We start from the raw sequence: 12,965 nt of genomic DNA on the forward strand, positions 1-12,965 counted from the left end.
GAAGAATTGAGGTCTCTATTAGAAACCTCACAGAAGACCAAGACTTTATCATTTACCATACGTATTACAGACTATATATTTATGTATCTCAGCTACAGTACTGCCTTTTATATTGTTATTATTTAGACCATAATAATAGTTTTTGTTAATTGAATACTTAAAATATGTTGGGCAGTGTACCGAGATAGCCTCTATAGCAAAGAGACACAGAAGTTCTGAAGAGTGGGCCTATTTTAATGCTGGAGTTCTTAGTCCTTTAAAAGAGTTTCTCTGATTATCTTCCTAGACAACATAGAGATATCTCACTTACCTGATGATAGGAGGATCTGTCACAATCTCAGCAAAATTTGAAGCTGTTTTATAAGATGATAGTGTGCCAAGTCATGAATAATAACCCCTCTTTGGAAAGTCTTGTGTTTAGTGCTTTATAAACACCCATGAAACCCTCATGTATTTAACCTGATAGTTGTGGTGTTCCATCGAGTAGGACCCGACCCATAGCTGACCCTGCAGTGGGTTTTCAGAAGCACAGGAGGAGAAAGCCCATCCATCTCCCAGCCTGCTCACGAGGAGCCGTTGGCAGATTTAAACCACACACCTTTGGAATCACAGCAGATTCTTAACCACTACACCAGAGCAGCCTATAACTAGGATTGTTTTGAGTTGTTGTGTACCATTGAGTTGGAACCGACCCACTGCTGACCCTCTGTCAGGTTTTCAGAAGCAGTTAATCGCAGGGGAGGAGATTGCCCATCCTTCTCCCGCAGAGCCTCGAACCATGGGCTTTGGGGATTGCAGTGCAGCTTTCTGCCACTAGACCACAGTGCAACAAATACCAGTATTAGCTCATTTTATAGAGGAGCTAACAGTTTGCCTCCTTTTATACAGCTTGTCTAAAGAGAGCTGATACTAACACCTGAGTCTGTGTGCCACCAAAACCTCAGATACCATGCTGCCTGGCTCTCAGTATTAGAGACTGGGTATGTCTTCACTGCTTTAAGATGCTTATTTCATAGGGTTTTTTCATAAGTGCTTGATCAATTTATTTGCATATTTTGTCTCTTAGGAGTCAGAAAAAATTACTAGTTATATTTTCTGATTGTCCAAACAGCGGGTAAGGGACTGTTATCAATATTTCTTAGAACACGATATCCAATATTTTTGCAGTCTTAGTTGATTAGTTGCATCATAGATGTCAGACTATTATCTCTGCATTTGCATCCATCTTCTGACTTTCTCTTACTTGATTGAGACTTCACATCTCAGCAACAAAAACCCTTGTAAAGACACTGACATATTGTTTACAACATCCTTGTTCTTGTGTTACCATCCAAAGATGAAAAATTGGCACTAAACACATCGAATAGGATTAGGAATTTGCCAGGGTATGGAATATTTTGTTGTTTTAGGTGCCATTGTCTTGGCTCTGACATCATAACCAACTCAAGGACAACAGAGCAACACAATGAACCACCTCCCGGTCTTGTGCCATCCTCACAATCTCTGCTGTGTTACAATCTATTGCTCTAGCCAGTATATCAGTTCACCTCAGTAAGAATTTTCCTCCTTTTTCCCTGACCCTCTACTGCCCCCTCCTGATATCATGCCTCAAAGTGTGTAAGAAAGAATTGCAATGTCCTCATTTCTGAGGATACTCTGACTGCACTTCTTTAAGACATACTCCTTTGTACTTCTAGCAGTCCGTGATTCAGTCAGTACTCTTAATCACCACCACAGTTCAAAGGCATCAGTTCTTCTTGAGTCTTCCTTATTCATTGTCCAACTCTCCCCTGTATATGAGATGATTCACACCATGGCTTCATTGCTCTTTAGCATTTTAGGAAGTTTTTTTGTCAGCAGGTTGCCCAATGCAATACACACCATTTCATTTCTTGACTGCCACTTCTGTGGGTGGCATTGATTGTGGATCCGAGTAAAAGAAAATCCTTGGCAGCTTCAATCTTTTCTCTGCTTATCATGATGTTGTAATCCATACTGATGACTATAATCTTTACATTTCATCAATATTCTTTTAGGTTTACCAGAAATTGATTAGCCACATTTGTCCTTTCAAGTCATTGTTAGTTGTATAGTTGTACCCAGTGCTTGTTCTCTGATAAGAGAGTAATATAGAAAAAGATCTCAGAATGATCTGTTATTCTGGCTGAGGAAGGTCAGAGCTTTCCATCTCCTTCCCAGATTGTTAAAAGAAGGAGAACTTGGCTTTGGTAGTTCTTTGTTCTAAGAAAACTTGAACCAATGAATGAGGATATAACTACACATTTATAGCTTCTGTAGGATTGTTTTTTTTCTTAGTGGGTTTGCCTTTAAATGAATTACTGTGGAGTATACTTTTCTGGCTAACTTTTCCACCCCCTTCCTTTTTTTGTTGGGATTAGTGCCAGAACAGATAAAGCCCAGTGTAAGCCAGCCTCAGCCTGCCAACTCTAATAACGGCACTTCCTCAACAACCAGCACTAATAATAATGCCAAGCGAGCCACAGCCAACAATCAGCAGCAGCAGCAACAGCAGCAGCAACAACAGCAGCAGCAGCAGCAGCAGCAGCAGCAGCAGCAGCAGCAGCAGTCGCAGCAGTCACAGCAGTCACAGCAGCAGCCAACCTTGCCTCGGTATCCTCGTGAAGTACCACCACGATTTCGCCACCAAGAACATAAACAACTTCTAAAGAGGGGTCAGCATTTCCCTGTCATAGCAGCAAACCTGGGATCTGCTGTTAATGTGTTAAACAGCCAGTCAGAGAGCAGTGCTTTAACAAATCTACAGCCACAAAATAATGGAGAGGTGCAGAACAGCAAAAACCAGTCAGGTGAGAGAAGGTATTTCTTATGGGACTCAAACTTCATTAATCATTAGCAGTGTAGCAAGTCCATGACTCTTTGGTGATGTGAATTCTGTACAGGGAATCATGAACTGGGGAAATCCTAAAATGTTTCCTATGAGTGATTTGCCCCTTTCACTTTTAAAATTATGGTTAAACACTTACTCTCTCTCCAGGTTCTGCCCATTTTAATAGCAGCTTTAGCTAAAATTGACAAGAATGGAAGACATAAAATTGACCACTTCTCTGCCCAAAATGATATCCTCAGCAATTATGTATTTACTTAACCATCAAAATCCCTGTTAGATTTTAGGTTGTTCTTATCTTCATTTTTCAGTAGAAAAAACGGAGGCACCAAGACATTAAATAACTTGCCCAAGATCATTGGTTATCATGTACCATGTTCACACAGAGTAAGGGCATTTTCTTATTTGCATCAAAATGGTTTTTCTCAGCTCAGTAGTGATTATAAAGCACAAAATAAACTCAGTATGTGACCAGTTTCTTAAAAGCTTCATTTGTCTCAACATATATGGTTGGTTAATCTTTACATTTATCCAATTATTTTTTAAAATGCTTCTCAGAGGTCAGGTAAAGAATTAGGTGCTCAAGTTGAAGAGAATCAAGGTTCCTCTACATGGAACTAGGGTCTGGTAGCTTATTGTTAAGAAGTTGCACCTGCCAATCCAAAGGCACACAATTCAAATCCACCAGCTACTCCTTAGGAGAAGCATAGCCGTCTCCTCCCATGCAACTTACAGCCCCTGAACGCCTGGAGAGTCAGCTGTGAGTCATTTCCAACTCCACAGTACAGAACGACAGCAATGTACATGTAAAACGTGTACTGAAGCAGTATAGTATCGTGATATAGAGTGACGTTTCTAGAGCTTCATGGATCTGATTTTTACATCTCAGCACTGCTACCACCATATATATAAGAAATGTGACCTTGGGCAGGTTACTTAATTGTTGTATCTGGATCTCATCCAGATCGTCTTTCTTAACTCAAGTTATTCACTTTCTACGTTATGCTTTCTTATATATACTGAGAAATACTCTGTACATTATAATATATTATGGTATTTCACAGCTAATAAGTAGCAGAGCCTGGACTCACATCAAGATCTCTCTGACTCCAAAGCTATGTTCGTAATCACCATGTTGTGCTTTGGCAACATACGGCATATGATAGGTAAGGAGGAAGAGGACACACATGTGAGTTTTCTAGCATAGGTATTTAGAGCAGCACATTGTTGTTGGAAAGTTACCGTTATGAATTAGTAGTTGTTTCCTACTCCCCAGCCACTTAGTACCTGTGTGAGCTTAGCCAAATTAAAAGTTATTAAAACTGTTTAACTCATCTAATCCTCCTAATCTGGTAAAATGTAAACAGAAGTACATGCCCCATAAGGTTGCTTTGAGGATTAAAGAATATGTTAAAACAACTAGTATAATCCCTAAAATACAGGCAATGACTAAATTATCTTCCCTTTGACTTTTATAGAAGATCTTTATTTTGCAAGAAAAATAGTTTGGTTTTGACATTTTACATACAATCTTGTGCAGACATCAAAAGTTAATTATTTAGCTTGAAGTTAACCAGGAAAATCAGGTTGAAAGCAGATGCATACGCCACACATCAGTGTGGTTGAAAAATGTAAGTAAAGCCTTACAAGCAATTGAGTGTACAACAAATACTTAAGTACCTCCTAAGCAGTGTTGATACGATTTGTGAAATTAGAATGGAAGTATGATACAGTATTTAGAAAATGATGTGTTGAATATGCTTTTTTGATTTGGGAAATGAAAGAAGATCCATATGCTGCTTTTGATGCGGAAATAACAAGGATGGGAGACTCTAATTTTTAAAAAATGTATATGGCTTGAAAAAAGTTTTAGTAGATATATGTTCAGATTAGAAGATGTAGGGAGCCATAGAAGACTAAGAAAGCCATTAGAAGGCTAAGAAAGGAGACTGTGCTGCCTGATGTGCCAAGGACATTTCATTGCTGTGGAAGTTCAGATGGTGGTCAGGAGGGTATAGTGTGCTCATTGTGGTCTGATGTTAATCTCAAAACAAATAGAGAATTTAGGTGGTGAAGGGAAAGCATTATGAAGAATCAGATTTGTGCTTTTGTCTTTTTGGAAGCTTTGTTAATCTGCACTTGACAGCATGTGTCACACCTTTACATTAAAATATCTTTTTAGGTGCTGTGAGAAATGGTTACAAAACCTTTAGCACAAAATATGGCTTCTTAGAGGCATTGAGTCTGCCTTTTCTCCTGTACTTGCTGTACAGTTGTAGTTGATTATCACTGACAGTGGCCCCCTATGTGCCAGACTAGAGCTGTTTTCCATAAGATTTTCAAACCTTTTGGAATCAGAGCATCAGACTTATCTTCTGAGGAGCCTCTGTATGGGTTCACAGTGAGCCTTTCAACTGATAGTTGAATACTCCATGTTGGCTCCTGAAGGGTTATTAATAATAGCAATGCAAACCCTTATGGAATGCTTATTGTTGTGTTGTGTACCATAGAGTCAGAACTATCCTTGGCTGACTCTCCGGCTGGCTTTCAGAAGCAGTTAATCCTCGTGGGAAGAGATTGCTCATCTCCCGTGAAGCAGCTGTTGGCCTCAAACTGTGTGCCTTTGGGATTGCAGCATAACTTCGTTCCACTAGGCCACCAGAGCACACTGTATTTACTCAGTCAATCTTCATTAGATAATATTATCTTCATTTTAAAGAATGAGATACAAGGATCAAACCTAGTGAGTAATGAAGAATACTGTATCAGATGGTTTAAACAGCATCATTGAAAGCTCGGGCACAGTGTGAATTAAATGTAGCTCAGAATTACGAGACCATATTTCTACCATTTTATTTGTCTACGTTTGGCTTTTTCTTGTTTCCTTGGTAGAATTAATGGAGAAAGTAGATTTAAACTAATAAATGTGAATTGTAGAAATTTACTTATTTCCATGGTAAAAAGGTGTTGAATATACCTCGTTGCCCTCCTGTAATGCAGTCCTCATTTAGTCAGTACAACCAGAGATACTTTGAATGAGATTAGATATTTTGTAAAACAGGAGTCACTAACTAAATGCTTTTTGGGAATAGCAGGTAAGTGAAGTAAAAGATTTTAAAGGGATCATGATAAATATGTGAATCTTGTCCCCCTCCCTAAAAAACTTTCCACTCTTCATTTTCTTTGTTTAAACCAGACTACTCTGTAGACACAGCCCTGGGCTGCCAGTTTGAGTCTGTGTTTCAGATGTTTACTGATGGTTTTAATTCACACTTTGAGATTTTTCTTTTGTAGTTGACTTCTTAGATCCCTCACAGAGCAGGCTCTGCTACTACCCAAATAACTGAAATTTGAGAAGCTGGCAGTGTATGTAAGAAGGGTTTGTGGACTAATGCAGTAATAGTCTTTGTATGTCCACATTCCCACTTGTCCCATATGCAGTGTCATATAATTTATACGACATTTAAAGTGTGCAAAGCAACATTATGTGTTGTTTATTGTTGCATTAAAACACAGCAGAATCTAAAGATTTGTATGGATGATTATCCCTAGGGTAAGAGAAGGAAGGAGATATAATCAGAGAAGAGGTACATGGGACTTTTCTGTACTATATTAATAATGTAGCAGTAAAGATAGAAGGTAAATGAGTATTTTTCTATTACTTTTTAAACTTTTCCTAAGTTTGAAATATTTCAGTTTTCCAAAGGGGAAAGAAAGAGCTTAGATATTTACTGTACAATAGTAAGTGAATGAGATTGGAACTATTTTAACATACAAAAAATATTTAACATTACAGTTTCTGGAGATACTAAAAGATTAAAACACTGTCCATCCATCTGTGTTCCTGACTGTCTTTTCAGTGTGGCTGCGTTGTAATTTCACTTTGAGTTTGCACCTTCACCTTGGAATATAATTAAAACATTTTTTCTTTATTCTCTTGAGACTACTACAAAATTTCTCTCTTTTCCTTTTGCTCACAATTTTTAAAGGAATAATCTATATTTAAATCTTTTAATACATTACTTCAGTCTTCTGATTCCTGCTTACTTGACTGAAAATTACTTTTAATCAGATTTTATGAATGTCAAACCCAAACTTTTCTATTTTTATCTTAATGAGTATCTTACATTATTCTTTTTGATCCCTTTCTTCTTCATAAAATACTTTCATTTCTTGGCCTCAGTGTCCCAGTATCCTCTGCATAGTTAGGTTTTGTTGTTTGGAGATTTTTTTTTTAACCACTTCCTAAATTTTTTTTGTTCTCTAGAATTTCATCTACTGTCTACTAGCCTTTTTTTAAAAAACAAAAACAAAGAAACAAGACAAAAACAACAACCAAAAACCAAAACCATTCTTCCTTGTGAGTTCTATTTCCATCTCTAGTTTTCTTTTTTATCTCCTCCATTTTTAGGCAGATGTTGGACCCATTGTGCTTATCTTGTCTTCATACATATCTCCTTCTGGATTCTCTTTCTCAGGGTATTAATACCTTGTTCCTGCAAGCAGTCACTCACCTAGAGCCTGGAAATAAAAAATGTCTCTCCAGAGACCTCACCATGTCTTACAGATCACTAGCTTACTGAAGGTATCTCTTGGCCTCTCAGCTTTCTTGTCGTCTTTGCACAGCTCTTACCACTGTGTAGTTGAGGTCCTCATCAGCAGGCACTGGGTTCAAAACAGCACTGTGAAGAATGTCTTTTATATGTCACCCTCTATCCATTTGCATTTGGTTGTGCATCTTTAATCTAGAACAGGACTGCACTCTGGATGGCACAGACAGACAGACAGACTGACCCTCAGCTATCAGCCAAAAAGTTGACAGTTTGAATTCACTTAGAGGCACTTTAGAAGACAGGCCTGGTGATCCGCTTCTGAAAGGTCATAGACAGCCTTGAAAACCCTGTAGAGCAATTTTGCTTTGTGCACGTGGGGTTGCTGTGAATTGGAGTGAACAGTTACCAACAGCAATGTAGAATAGCGGTCATTTTGTACGAACCTTTACTATTGTAAAAGGAGTTCTACTGGCTTAGGGATTAGAGCATTCAGCTGCTAACTGAAAGCACAAAGCTAAGGCAATCTGCTCTGTGAAGATTCAGAGCTTGGGAGACCTGGGCAGGTCTACTGTGTCCTTCCAGGCTCCTTGGTGTCAGAATCAATGCAATGGGAGTGGTTTTCTTTCTCAGTTTGACCGAAGCATAGCTATGCTTGTTCATTTACATATTACTGGCTATTTCAGGGCTGCAGTGGAAGAGCTGCCACAGAGACCATCTGGCCCATGAAACTGAAACTGTCTACTATCCGACTCTTGAGAAAAAGTTTAATGACAGTTGAACGAAAAACTTTGAATTCCGAAAGCAGCATTTTAAATTTTGTCATTTACATGTTACTTAAAATTGTACATGTAAGGTTCTCTTTCTTCTTGCCAGTGGCACCTTCTCACATTTCCTGAAAATACTGTAAAGCTTAAGTGCCAAGCTTTAGTTCTGAAGTTCAGTCTTTCTGGTGAGATTAAGGTCTTTTAAGGCAGAAAGCATGTATTAAGCTAATTTTACTTTTTACATATTTAATAAGAAAAGTATGTGACTTATCATGGGTCTAGTTTATCGCGGGTTTTCAGAGGCAGTTAATCACACAGGAGGAGATTGCCCATCCTTCTCCCGTGGAGAAGCTGGTGGCCTCAAACCATGAACCTTCAGAATTGCAGCACAGCTTCTTGCCATGAGGCCAGCAGAGCTCCCAAATAAATAATACTGTTTATAAATCATTTGCATTCTCACCAAACCTTGTTTTCCTTCCTGTAGCCTCATTGAGCCTTCTAAGTAGGTGCTCTGTAACATTCTTCTTTCTCACATATGGTGTTACGGCTATCCCCCATATTCTAGTAACTGATAATAGGATGCCAATAACATTTTGGGTTTCAGATGTTTCTTAATAATAATAACATGCAGCCATCCAAGTAATAATTTGCCTGCACTGTAAAAATTGTACTTTGTTTTCTACATTAAGTAAAATATTTAACCTCCCCTTTCTTCCTACTACTGCCGACTCTTGGTATTGTCATGAGGTGCTTAGAGCTCATTTTCTTCTTAAGTGATGTTTCTGTTTATTTTCCAGATTATCTGTAATAATGGATTGTTATTTCCTTGGCTAAAAAAGTATATTATTTGGCTTCTTGTAACTCTGAAATTATCTTTGACTGTGATTCCTAAGGAGCTCTGTTCTTAGGTAGAATAAATGGTATTTCCTCTCAGTTTAAGATTTTTTTTCTCTTTCTAAACTACAGTTCTTTTCTTAAACCTCAAAAGACCCTGTCACTTGGTAACTCTTATTTTAAAACTTCCTTTTAATATATCTTTATTAAAATATCAAGTAGTGCCACATTTAAAATAGCATTTTAGCTGATAATTTTTTTATACCTTTCCTTTATTTCCCTAAAATATAGAACACATAAGAAGATATAACAGAAAGCACAACTATGTCTTCTAAACAGCTCAGGATGAGCATCTGAAGAACATTTTCGTTAACTTTTTCTTTTCTTTTTTTCTTTTTTTGCCGAATTAACAAAGTTTATTACGAGTTTGAACCCGGGCTCCCGCGTGCTGACACAGCAGCATCCAGCTGAGAGCCCTGAATTGATGTCTGCCCCTCCTTTTATACCTCTGCTACTCACCTGCCCAACCATACATGCCATGATTGGCCATCCACAGTAGTTTGAGTATTTGTCCGCCTTCATTTGGCTAGCCATAGCTCAGGGTAACAGTTTGGAAACTTATTTGAATCTTAAGGTTACTTCAGATACAGGAATGCGGAAAATCCCTTCTGTCCTTAAAAAAAAGAATAATTCCACTTTATGGCAGTTGATCAGTCAGGGTGGGATTTATCACAGGTGGGGGTTGTTTGTTAAAAAACCACTCAAGCAGGTGGGGTGGGGATAACTGTACTTTACCAGAAACTGAGTTTCTGGTAACTGGTCCTTTCATTCCCCACTGGTTTTTCTTAATAAATCAAACCTTTGATTTAACAGTTTCAGTGAGATACTGATAATGGGTTTGAGCCATAAGGATTTTAAGGCTTTATATTCCTTAAGGCCTGAGACCTTCGGTCACTTTTATTTATTAACATATTCCTTCCTTGAGTTGTTCATTGCCAAGCAGATTTTCTAGTAAAGATGGAGTTAGTCTTGCTGATTTCACAGTACAGGGCTAAGCTTGCTTTACAAGGTAGCCAGGCCCCTAACAGTTCCCTCTTATAAAATAGAGGATGTTGCCTGTCTTAGGTGGATATGAGACCTCAAACTCAAGTTGCCCGTCCTTGGGATCATAGCAGTTAATGCTACTCCCTGTCTTAGGATCATGAGTGAGTCTCATTCCTTGCCCGTCTTTGGCTACACATCCTGCATTTGTCTGGGGAGGGCCTTAAGTTGAATTTTACCCAGCAATTCTTTATAACACTTGGCTAATATATGACCAACACAAGGGAGGATCCATAGAATACCTATTATAACAATACGAAAAGCATCAAACATAAAAAGAAGAGTTCTAAATGAAGTTACAGAAGGAAACCAGTTTTTCAGATTTAAAAAAAAATTAGACTAACTTGTTCTGCTGGAGAAATATCTATATCTGGGGTATTCTGCATTTCTATAATTCTTTGGTGCAAATCATACAAATAAAGAGAATCATTATTAAACATCCAAACTCCTTTTAAATGAGATACTATTTTTGTCCAATCATTATCTGAGCTATTATATTTCAATTTAGTAACACAAATAGAGTCATATGCCATATGGCACCTTATCTTTTCTTTCATTCTACATTGTTGCACCATGTTTCCTAATACATTTACCGTATCATATAAAGCATTTAATTTCTGTTCCATAACTTCATCCACATCTTGCTCTACCCAATTTTTTGTCACATTATGCATTAACCCATTTACAAACTTAGCAGTTTGAACTTCTTGAGTTAAAGCTACAGCAGAAATAGAGACAGTAACAATCATAGAGATAAGAGAAACAATTTCTCCAATAACAAGTCCTACAGCTCTCTTGGTTCTTAATGATAACAACTTTTTTTAAAAATTTTTTATTTTTTATTAAATTTTATTAGTTATAATGAACATTTACAGGGATTTGGGGTTTTCATTCCTTCATTGCTGCACCATTCTCTCTACCCTCCTCCCCAGTTTGTTCTTCTTCCCCGCCATCCGAATGTCTGTTTTAATTGTCCAATTGCCACAGTGCTTGTCAAAGTCAGTTCTGATTAATCTCCTTTGTTGGTGTGTCCTTTGCCATTCCCTACCACTCCTCCCTTTCGTTAACTTTTTCTTTTCTGACTGATAAAATTAGTTTGCAAAATCTGTTTTATTGTTTATTTGTTTTTTGTTTTGCCCCTGGCATATTCTTTGGTGAATTAGTTGTGTGCGTTTTTTTAAAAAAATGATCAAATCTGTATAATTTCTTTTGTCATTTCTTTCATGTACAAACTTCTCATTCACTAATTTATTTTTTAATACTTTAACCATTTGGAATTTTTTTTTTTATCTTTGACAAAGGAGCAAAGAAAATTTAATGAAAAATAGTCTTTAAAGTAAATGATTCCTGAACAATTGGACATCCACGTGACACAACTTTGCTTGCTGAAGATCTAAAAGACTCAAAACACTTACTGTTGAAGGTCAAAGATTGTAGCCTCCATTATCAATTACATTTCAACATAAAGAAAACTAAAGTCCTCACAACTGGGCTAATAAGCAATATCATGTTAGAGAAAAGTTTGACATTTCAAGGGTTTCATTTTACTTGGTCTACAATCATCATCCACAAAAGCAGCAGTTAAGAAATCAAATGACATATTGCAATATACCATTTGGAATTTTTAATATATTGTCTCCAGTTTAAGAATTATTTAAACTATCGAATAATTCTTATTTTTCACTGATTTAAAATGCTAATTGTAGACTTATACTAAATTCTTCTATTTGGCAGTATTTCTGGATTATATTTTCTATTGAGTTGAAGAGTTTTTATACTCTGACAGTATTTATTATAATTTAGATTCCTCACTCAAGTTTTTGAGACTTATTTCTCCAGTTATTCTCCTGTTGATTTTTGTGTGATATACATGAGTTACGTAATTTTATTATTTTCTGTTGAGTTATAAGTTTATTAAACTTTAAAAAACATCTTTTACTTGGGAATAAGTTTATGTACATAATCAAAATGTCCCTTATGTTCCAAATTAAAATATATAGGACTTTCAAGATTACTTTATAGGGGGTTTTTTTGTGGCATTTGTGCTTGGAATTTTTTCCATCACACTTTTCTCATTTATAAATTGCTTCCTCCCACCCCAAACTTGTTTTTTTGCATATGCTTTTTTATTATATATAATTATCATTATTTTTGTTTTTATTTCTACTTGTTTTTCCTTATCTATTATACTTATTATATATTATGATGTTTCTTATTCTTGTATCTGTAGTTCTCCATGTGGGAGGTCAGATAGTTCATTGGTTAGTACTTCTAGCAGAGGGTTGAGTAATTGTGTTACCTTTTTCCTGCCATTATGGGAATATTTCTGATGTGTCTCTGTTAATATATTGAGTTCATTCCTTTACTCAGGTAATTTGTTTGAATGTCCAGTCTTAATTTCTTACTTTGCCTTATAGTATTGGAGACTGATGCACAGTAAAGCAAATAATGACGACAGAAATACTTCTATAGTAGTATAGGAGAAGAGGAGGATAGCGTGATTCTCTTTTAGATGTGTAGAAAGGTGGGTAGATTTAATTAAGACCCGGTGCTGTTTTGAGTTTAGCTGTGTCAGAGAGGAATAAAGTATGAGTTGTAGGTTTTAGGAAATTTATTAAAATGAGGAAAAACAAACAAGAAGTGGAATTTCTCTCTGTTTTGGAAAAGCATCTGTGGGGTATAGTAAAAAAAGTTAATAACCTGTTTGGGATGTTTAAGTGGAGATTGTCAAATAAGTGGGTTGTTACATGATTTCTTATTTTGTTTTTCATGAGGGAGACATGGAAAAGTAAAAACTGAAATTAAAAAGTGATAAACAGGGGAGCTCTGGTGGCCTAGTGGTAAGGA

General features: G+C 36.8%; 1 protein-coding gene across 1 annotated transcript in view; it reads left to right on the forward strand.

The window, feature by feature from the left end:
* Positions 1-2,371: 2,371 nt before the first annotated feature.
* Positions 2,372-12,965, forward strand: part of TNRC6A (trinucleotide repeat containing 6A) — a gene marked incomplete at its 3' end in the record, with an annotated part of 59,056 nt that continues 48,462 nt past the window's right edge. The window contains exon 1 of the mRNA XM_006902045.1: positions 2,372-2,828. The remainder of the gene's footprint in view (positions 2,829-12,965) is intronic.

The sequence above is a fragment of the Elephantulus edwardii genome, unplaced genomic scaffold, assembly GCF_000299155.1.
Source record: "Elephantulus edwardii isolate Elephantulus edwardi_28Jun2011 unplaced genomic scaffold, EleEdw1.0 scaffold00361, whole genome shotgun sequence".
NCBI lineage: Eukaryota > Metazoa > Chordata > Mammalia > Macroscelidea > Macroscelididae > Elephantulus > Elephantulus edwardii.